General features: G+C 32.5%; 1 pseudogene; it reads left to right on the forward strand.

Annotated features, from left to right (window-relative positions):
* Nucleotides 1–1,161: 1,161 nt before the first annotated feature.
* On the forward strand, nucleotides 1,162–2,432 carry LOC142539149 (chitinase 2-like; annotated as a pseudogene).
* The last annotated feature ends 8,100 nt before the right edge of the window (nucleotides 2,433–10,532 follow it).

Below are 10,532 nucleotides of genomic sequence, written 5' to 3' on the forward strand. Positions count from 1 at the left end.
TGAAATAAATGAACAAAACTGTGGCACAATACTCTGAACATTTTTCCAACTTACCAGTCCTATATTATCTGTAAATATATTAAATTAGAAAACAACTTATTGAATGGACGTGTGACAATTAAATATTAAGGTAACATGCACTTTGAACTAAAAACTGGGAGCTAGGACATTATTGCTGACACTAATTATTCTTTGAACAAATTGAGAAAGTTTGAACAAATTGAGAAAGTTAAAATTTTAGTCTTTTATATTAGCTTATTTTAAATTTTAATCTAATATCTTGTTAAAGTTTGATTTTCATCTATTAATTTGGATTTTTTTGTTTATGTATTTTTTCATCGAAATCCACTGCATAATTCTTATTTGACATTGATACTCTGATGCATGATTGTATAACTCGACCAGTAAAATTTATAAATTTTTTGAACTAAGTCCAAAACACACACACTGACACACACAAATTCCAAATTGGAGATGAATGAATTCCATTACGGTTTACTCGACCCTACCCCTGCTGGCAGTGCCCGCAAGGGTCGATCCAAAGGCTCGGATTTTTCCGAGTCAAATTTTTTTTTTTACATGGAGATGGGGCCGGATCACTCATGTGGAGTGATCCGAGCCGTTCATTGTCCGTGAAGGCAAGGGGCAGGGTGAAACTTTCCATTACATTAGGCTAATCACGTCGTACCTTCAAAGGCACGTCAAACTAGTGCGTAACTCATGTGATATTAGTTTTTCGTTTTCTTTTTAAATACTAAACATTCATTTTTTATTTTTCAATTTTGTTGTTCTCTTTTTAAAATTATAAAAAATTCTTTATTTTGTTCATTGGCTCGAGCCCCTCCCTTCACTCAAATAAGGGGCATATTTTTGGTCCCTCCATATTGAATATCAAACAAATTAAAAATAGTTTTTTTTTTTCAAAAATGATTGATACCTATGATCGAACTCAATATAATATAATTTCGATCGATTATTTCGAACATATAAAAATACGGATGAAGTAAATATTTAAATATATTGATATATGATATCTAATTTGGCTTATTATTATGATTTTAAAAAGATGTACAAATACTATTTTTTTCAAACAAAAATTAACTTTTCTAGTAAAGCTCCAATATAAAAGAGCATCCCCCCCTATCCCTTCCATAGCACAAAATGGAGTTCTCTAAACTTCCTCTGACACTTCTCATCCTCCTTCAGATCCTCCTCCTTTCCCGACCATCGCAGTCGGCCTCGAATCTTTTCCGGGAGTACATCGGAGCAGAATTCAAGAACGTCAGATTCTCCGATCTTCCCATAAACTCGGGCGTCGACTTCCACTTCATTCTCTCATTTGCCATTGACTACACAACCTCATCATCTCCCACCAATGGCGAGTTCAACATATTCTGGGACACAGAAATCCTCAGCCCTTCACAGGTTTCAGCCATAAAAAGCAAGCATTCCAATGTCAAAGTTGCTGTCAGTTTAGGAGGAGACAGCGTAGGAGATGGCTACGCTTATTTCAACCCTTCTTCTCCCAGTTCTTGGATTTCAAACGCTGTATCGTCTCTCACAAACATTCTACAAGAATACAATTTAGACGGTACGAATTCAAATTATTAGTAAACTCAGTTTTACAGATCTGGTAAAGTTCTACTTGGACAAGCTAGAGTTGGATTTTACATCTTACAAATTAAATATTTCCGAAAAGTTTAAAGTAAGATATATAATATTAATGTGCGTTTTAGTCATCATGAGATATTAAAGCAGTCAAATATCGTTCCAAGAGGTGTTAAGGTTCGGTGAAATATACGAGTGGAAATTTATGGATCACAAATATTTATCTGTTTTTAATATATGTAATAATTAACAGGTATAGACATAGATTACGAGCATTTCAAAACCGATCCTCAAACGTTTGCACATTGCATTGGAGAGCTTATTACTACCTTAAAACGAAACGGGGTGATTTCCTTGGCGTCAATAGCCCCATTCGATGATGATCAAGTTCAGAGCCATTACATGGAACTGTGGAGAAGATACGGACACGTGATCGACTACGTAAATTTTCAGTTTTACGCTTATGATCGGGGGACAACGGTTTCGCAGTTCTTGGAATATTTTGATACTCAGAGCTCAAATTATGAAGGTGGGAAGGTTCTAGCAAGTTTTATTAGTGATGGGAGTGGAGGTTTGTCCCCTCAAAATGGGTTCTTCACGGCTTGCACTAGGCTCAAGAGTGAAGGAAAACTTCACGGGGATTTTTGTTTGGTGCGCAGATGATTCCAAGGCTTTGGGGTTTAAATATGAAAAGCAATCACAAGCACTTATCGCAATTTCTCACTAGCCAGCTAGACAATAGTTTGCGTTTTGTTATGTTTTAAATGTGTGTGAGATTGTTTGTACGTTTTAAATTATTGTCCTGTGTATATATTCTGTGCATCTAAATAATTTTTGATGGTGTTTTTTTCCTCATCGGTAAAATTTAAGTCATATGGGATGAATGAAAAATTAAATATATTACAAACAGTGATGAAACAAGTAAATTTCGTTAAGATATGTAGCACATCTATTAAATAATAATGAACAATATTTCAATCAAATAAATATAAGAATAAGCCAAAAAATTTTTTTATAAAAAATACACGATGTTCAAGAGTTAAATCCATCGCCTATACCTCAGTTTTTAGCTCTTTTTGTGTGCATAGATACTTGAAGCTTTGATGATCTGTGAATATTTTCACACTTGCCATCATAAAGGCTAATACCTCCAAATTTTTAATGCAAAAAATATTGCGGCTAACTCGAGGTCATGGGTTGGGTAGTTTTGCTTATACGGTTTCAATTGTATTTCATGATCAAACATCCTAGACCTTGCTTTGACACATCGCTATATATGGAAAAATCTTGGTCTTCATCAGGTATCACTAACATGGTATAGTTGCCCGTTTCTTCTTCAAGGTTCCAGATATCTTCTCAAATTCTTTGCTCCAGTTGAATTTAGAGATCTTTCGTCTAATTTTTGTAAACAATATTTCTATCGAGGAAAAATCTTTGACGAATTTTTGTTACTATCCTTGGTCTTGGACAGTTTGAATTTCATTTACTTTCCTTGGTCTTGGACATTTTGAGATTGCCTCTATGTTCTTGGGATCTACACTCATGTTTCTAATATGATATGACCCAAGAAGATAACACTCATAGCCAAAATTCACATTTCTTGAAATTTGCGTACAGTTCCTTCTCCCTCAGCATATGAAGAGTGAAGTGAAGATGCTCTTTGTGGCCCTCTTCACCTGATGAGTATATGCTAATTGATGAAACTTAAAATTAATAATTTATTATATGTTAAAACCTATATTTTAAAATTTAAGTTTTATTAAAATTATAAAATTATGTTATTTTAGTATTGTTTGTTTATATTTAATTGTCTTACTAAATATGTTTTATTTTCAGGTTTTCTACGTGTTGGTAAAATAATGATAACTAAAGCTAAAAAATTCAAATGGAGGTGATTCAAACATGTTTGAAATCCTTGAGAAATTATCTACAACTTTGCAGAAGACATGATTGCTTAAAAAGTTCATAAAGATGATCAAATTGTGCAAATATCAAAAGGAGGACAGATTTACTTTTACTATGACCAGCATATAGTAAAAAAATCATAACTATTTCAATAATTAACCAAATGAGGTGAACCAAAATGTCAAAATCATCAACAGACAATTCCCCACATGTTTGCTGTTTTGAGCAGAGTCAAATTCGGTGATTAAAGTCGTGGAACATAGCATTGAAAGAAGGGCCATGGAATTGAAGTTGGAGGAGACAAAAACTTCTATTACAACTACATGGCATTAATAAAATTTTTGACCCTTTCTCTCATTTGGCTCTGCCGGTTGTTATAAATGTAATATTATGATTTAATACTAACATCTAACAATCTAACATTTACTTTATCGCAATTAACTTTTATTTTTCGCATCTAACTTTTACTTTACTGCAACTAACTTTTACTTTTCCCGCAACTAACTTTTATTTTTCGCATCTAACATTTACTTTACTGCAACTAACATTTACTTTATCGCAACTAACTTATTAAATCATATATTTCATTTAGGCAATAGCGTGGCTCTGCCGGTTGTTCTAAATGAAATATAATGATTTAATTTAACATTTACTTTATGCAATTATATATTTAATATAGTTATATATATAATCATAGGTACCATATGTAAAATATCGGTTAATTCGTTATTTTCTATAGTGGGAACTATATTATATTATTTGTGTGTTTAATTATTTAATTTTCTTGGAACCATTATTTATGGTGGTTTCCTTTATTTTACTTTTAGTTAAACAATATTACATAAACCAAGAATAAATCCTTGAGCCTTGACAAAATTTATAATTTGTAAACTTCATTCTTGAATTTGGTAATTTATAAATTAATAAATTTAAACTAAAAATAATCTCTCTGTGGATCGATCTCGTACTCACGAAATATATTTGTAAAGGCCTTTAATTTCGTGTTTGAAAATTTGCGGAAAAATTAAAAATTTTCTTTTTAAATAATTAAAATGTCTCATTCATAAGATAAACTGATAAATAAAGTTTAATGTTCAAAATTGCATTGGAAAAATTATTGTTTACACTAATAACAGTTTAAAATAATCCAACGACGGGTAAAAGTGTTTGAGCAATAAATGATAAATGCTGAAAAATGAGGTCCTCGGGTTCCACTACTTCCGACCCAAGCTAGCTCACTGGTCCCCGCCCTCGGTTCTGACATCATCAGTACCTACAACAATCAAGTCTAGTGAGTCTAAAGACTCAGCATGCATATATCGTAAATAACAAGTAATAATAATAAAATCGCATGCAAATGAAATATCATGTCATGAGGCATAACGTGAAAATATCATGAGTAATTATAATATGTGCATAACTGAACTTAAAATCATAAGTGAAATATTTGCTCAATCGAACCCTGTCATAAAAGAACATGTCATAATTTTGTTGAGAATATGTTCTCAGTAGTGGCCCATGAACTGAACTGAACTGAACTGAGTCGACTGATCAGAATAAACCACAGTATACTGGGCGGTAGAGATCATCACAGCCCTTGGAGTGGATATCCGTATGAATAAGTGAACATGACCGGTAAGTGACCACCGGGTGAAGTAATAATCCCATGATAAGCTGCTATCCCATGAAGTACATTGGCCACAAGCAATATCGCATAAATCTCAAAAATGAATATTTTCTATTTTATGCACGTAATATAATTAAATACATAATTAAATAGCCTGTATAAATTTTCCAATTTGGGTTGGATCGTTCCCAGGCTCGCTGCGACCTAAATCTAACATGAAAAATATGCAAATAATCTAACTTAACCAAACTTTGTAATTGAACTAAAAAACGAGATAATTACGCCCAACGACTTCGTATTTAATCATGACTCCGTACCAACCCGAACCAACACCGAACCATCATTTAGTCATGATTAAAATACGCCTAAGATGATGAATTAATGCTCCTAAAATTTCAGTGTTTCAAATTTTTTTTTTTTGTGAATGGAGGCCAAAACATGAAACGCTCTTTCGAGAGTCACTTTGGCACATTGCACCGTAAATTCTCGTAAGACCTCTAAACTTGACCAAATCACAAACGGCCAAAACAATGACCTTCCTAACTTGATGAGGTACTGTCCCTTCCAAGGCCATAGGCTAAAAGCCAACCAAGAACCCAAAATGCAACCTCTGAACCGCAAGCACACTTGCTGTAAAAATACAGCAGCTGTGAGTGCGTTTCCTTGCGTCGTTTGCGAGGCTAATGGCCATTGGGGATTGAACCACCAACCAGAACCTCTCACTAACGTCCTAGGGAATGGTTTGAACCATGGCTAGGGGCCATAGGCCTAGCCACAATCCAACCCACACCCGAAACATGACAGTACGCCCACCCGCGAGCACAATTCTGCACGCGTGGGACTTTGCTGTTGTTAGTTGTCATGGATCATTCCAATGGCCATTTGGTTGACCATGGCATGATCTAGACATCAAGTGGAATGGTATGGACCGTTGCTAAGGGCTATGAGCCAACCAAGATCCACCCAACCTCATAAAAACCGAACCACTCACACACACAATCCAGAAATGAAAGCCGAGGGGCACTTGTTTTGTTTCTGTCCAAACGCCTTGGGGCATGGCTCAAGCCACTTAAGGCCGACTTGACCACGTCCCATGCTTGCTAGGGAAGGATCCGAGACATGGCTACTGGCCCTAGGCCAGCCATGACCCGAACACTACTCCAAGCAAGACAATGACAGTAAATGAAAGCCCCACTGTGACAGTTGTTTCTTGCTTGCTGATGGGAGAATCAACTCATGGTTTTGGGGCTTGCACCCTTGATCAACTTGATCATAATACATCCTAGTACATGACCACAAGCATCCTTGGAAGCCTGGAATCGAACCACACCCTGAAATCCTCAAAAACATGCAAACCGTGAAGCATGAAGTGAACAAAAAAAATGCTGTGCAGATTATTGTGAGATGGTGCTGTCATATTTCGTTTTTGCTGTCAAATTCATGAACATGATATGTTTAAAAATACATATAGGACTTGATTGAAGAGCAATGAACAACATAAACATGCCTGGAAATTCGCTTAAGGAAGAACACAAACTATACGACAGCACGACGCGGCGGAGACAGAGCTTTTCTTTCTCACTTAATTCTGCTTGCTGTTCACGATTTGGCTGCTGGTTTTCACACGGTTCTTATTGCTGTTTTGTTCTGAGATTTCGAATGTGAGGAGGGGAAAGATACTAAGGAATGAAGGGGATGATACATGGAAAAATAAAGGAATCAAGGAGGGTATATAGATGGTAGATGCAAGAAATGAGTTGGATTGCAAATCAATGATTTCTTTTCATTCCAAGCTGCTCGAGAATTATGGGATTGTGGAGCTGTGTGAGGGCCGAAATTAGCTTCTAGAATGCAAGGAAGAATATGGCTTAAATTATAAATTTTAGGTGATTTAAAGTGAGGGAATTAATATACTATGGAGAGCTAATGAGGGGTGACTAGAAGGGAGGGTTACCAAACTTAATTACATGGTTCGAGGGGTGGCCGAAACTTGCTATGGATTTTCAAGGAAGTTGTTGATTAAATCTAGGAAACTTTAATCCTTAAGACTTTAACAACCAATATATATTTTTAGTGAATTACTAATTTAAATTAGAATAATCATCTTGTATGGCATGGATAGGTCTTAAAATAATTATAAAAATGTTATGTTATAGTTTCTTGAATATATTAGGCCTAGATAAATTTTTATCCCAATTAGTGACACATTTTAAATTTAGGATTTAATTAATTTTTGAACATATAGACTTATTTACTACTCATCTCTAATCAATTAAATAATTCCTTAAACTTTCTTTTACATTAAATTAACTTATTATTTATCTTGAATAAATTTTTGGAATGTTTTCTTAATTTTTTTTTTGTTTTTTTAAATTTATCTCTTTACTCCAACTCCAGTCCGGCCTCACTTAATTAACTGAAAAACTAACAATTAACTACTGAATAAAATAATTAAATTTAAAGGAAAGAAATTAAATACTCATGCAAATAAAAAGATCATTTTAATTTAAATACTAGGAATTATGCATGGCTTATACGTAGTCTAATTTACGGGTTCTACAAAATTACTTGCAGACAACCTACACTTGGGTGAATTATAATTTAAGTAGTAGCAAGTTTTTGGCGCCGTTGCCGAGGAGGTGTAAATTAAGTTTATAGTTGTTATTTATGTTTTATTTATAAGTATTGTGTTGTTTTTACTTGTATGAGTATTTGGAGTCGAAAAAAAAGTGGTAGACTTATTCGAGTATCTGAAAATAATTTAAACATGAATGATAATTCAAATAATCAAGATAATAATAATAATTATTATTATAATAATCAAGAACATGATCAATTAAGAACACTTAGGCACCATGTGAATCTTATTAGAGCTAGTGCTCTATCTTGTTTAGTTTTTCCTCGTGATGCATCTAATTTCAATTTTAAACCTCAAATTATTCAACTTTTACCAAATTTTCATAGCTTAGATTCTGAAAATCCATATTTACATCTAAGAGAATTTGAGGAAGTTTGTAACACTTATAATGATCAAAATTGTAGCATGGATATATATAGTTCGATTAAAGCTTTTCCTTTTCCTTTTAAAGATAAAGCTAAAACATAGATACAAAATTTGAGATCGAGTTCAATAAGGTCATGGGAAGAAATGCAACAACAATTTCTTAAAAAAATTTTCCCTTCCCATAGAACAAACTCTTTTAAAAGACAAATTACAACTTTTTCTCAAAAACAAGGAGAAATTTTTTTATCAATGTTAGGATAGATATAAAGAATTACTTAATACATGCCCACATCATGGTTTTGAAACGTGGAGAATAGTTTCTCACTTTTATGAAGGTCTTATACCTAAAGATAGGCAAATGATAGAATTCATGTGTAATGGAACTTTTGAAGATAAAAACCCAAATGAAGCTATGGAGTATTTCGATTCATTAGCAGAAAATGCTCAAAATTGGGATAATATAGGCATAATAGAACCACCAACAACTAAAATCAATAATTCAACAAATGGGGGTGATATCTATAATCTTAAAGATGATATAGATATTCAAGCTAAACTTGCATCTTTAGCAAGAAAAATTGAGTCATTAGAAATGAAAAAGAGTGATCAATTAAAAAGTATTCAAGAAATTATTTGTCATATATGTGATACACATGATCATTCTATAAAAGATTGTCCAACATTGCCTTCATTTAAAGAATGTCTCCATGAACAAGAAAATTATGTTAACAATTATAAAAAACCAATACTAGATCCTTTTTCACCATCATATAATCCTGGATTGAAAAATCATCCTGATTTTAGTTGGAGGAATGATACTAATGCACAACCCTCACAACAATATTTTCAAAATAACCAAAATCATCAAGGTTATATTCCTTATGTTACACCTCCGAGAAAAATCTTTGAAGATGTAATTCATGCATTTATCCAAAAGCAAGAGTCTATCAATATTCAAAACATTCAATCTATGAGTGATTTGAAAGAAACTCTTGCAAAATTTGCATATGCACTTAATATTCATGAAAAAGAAAAATTTCCATCTCAACCTCAACCTAATCCTAAAAATCAAAATCAAGAATTAAAAAATGAAAAGATCAAATAAAATCTGTTATTACCCTTAGAAGTGGTAAAATAGTTAATGATCCATATAGTAATGAAAACAAGGATCATTTAAATTCAAAGAGTAAGGATGATAATCCTGATATCTCCACCATTTCCTCATGCATTAACAAATCATAAAAAAAAAGTGATTCTGATATCTATGAAGTTTTTAAACAAGTGAAGATAAATATTCCATTATTAGATGCTATTAAACAATTACCTTCCTATGCAAAATTTTTAAAAGATTTATGTACTGTGAAGAGAAAATTGCATGTGAAGAAGAAAGCATTCTTGGCCGAACAAGTAAGTTCTATTTTTCAAAACAAATCTAGTTTAAAATATAAAGATCCTGGTTGTCCAACAATTTCATGTATTATTGGAGAAAATAAAATTAAAAAAGCTTTGTTAGATTTGGGAGCAAGTGTGAATTTACTTACTTATTCAGTTTATGAAAAACTTAATTTAGAAGAATTAAAACTCATTTTTGTTACTCTCTTACTGGCGGATAGGTCAATCAAAATACCTAGAGGTATTGTAGAAGATGTGTTGGTTCAGGTTGATAAATTCATATATCCTGTAGATTTTATTGTTTTGGATACACAACCAATAGAAGTACATAATGAAATTCCAGTAATATTGGGACGACCATTTCTAGCAACTTCAAATGCTTTAATTAATTGTCAAAATGGAATAATGAAATTGTCTTTTGGAGATATGACTCTAGAACTTAATGTGTTCAATTTATGTAAACAACCAAGTATAAATGAAAATGAATATGATAATAAATAGAAACAATTGTGGAAGAAAATATACAAGAAGAAAATCAACAATCTGAAGTTTTTTCAATTGAAAGTTTTGAGTCTGAAAATAATTTTAAAGAAGATGATAATACAAAACTTGAATTAAAAGTTTTACCATTAGAATTGAAATATGTATTTCTTGATGAAAATAAAACATTCCTTGTTGTAATTTCTTCCACTCTTTTACCAAATCAAGAAAAAGATTTAATTAACTTACTTAAAAAATATAAAAATGCAATTGTATGGACTTTGAAAGATATAAAAGGTATAAATACTTTAATTTGCACACATAGAATTCACTTGGAAGAAAATGCTAAAACATATCAACAACCACAAAGAAGGTTAAATCCACATATGAAGGAAGTTGTTAAGAATGAAGTATTAAAACTATTAGATACTGGAGTTATCTATCCAATCTCAGATAGTAAATGAGTAAGTCCAACACAAGTAGTACCTAAAAAGTCAGGCATCACTGTTATAAAAA

The sequence above is a fragment of the Primulina tabacum genome, chromosome 3, assembly GCF_025594145.1.
Source record: "Primulina tabacum isolate GXHZ01 chromosome 3, ASM2559414v2, whole genome shotgun sequence".
Lineage (NCBI taxonomy): Eukaryota > Viridiplantae > Streptophyta > Magnoliopsida > Lamiales > Gesneriaceae > Primulina > Primulina tabacum.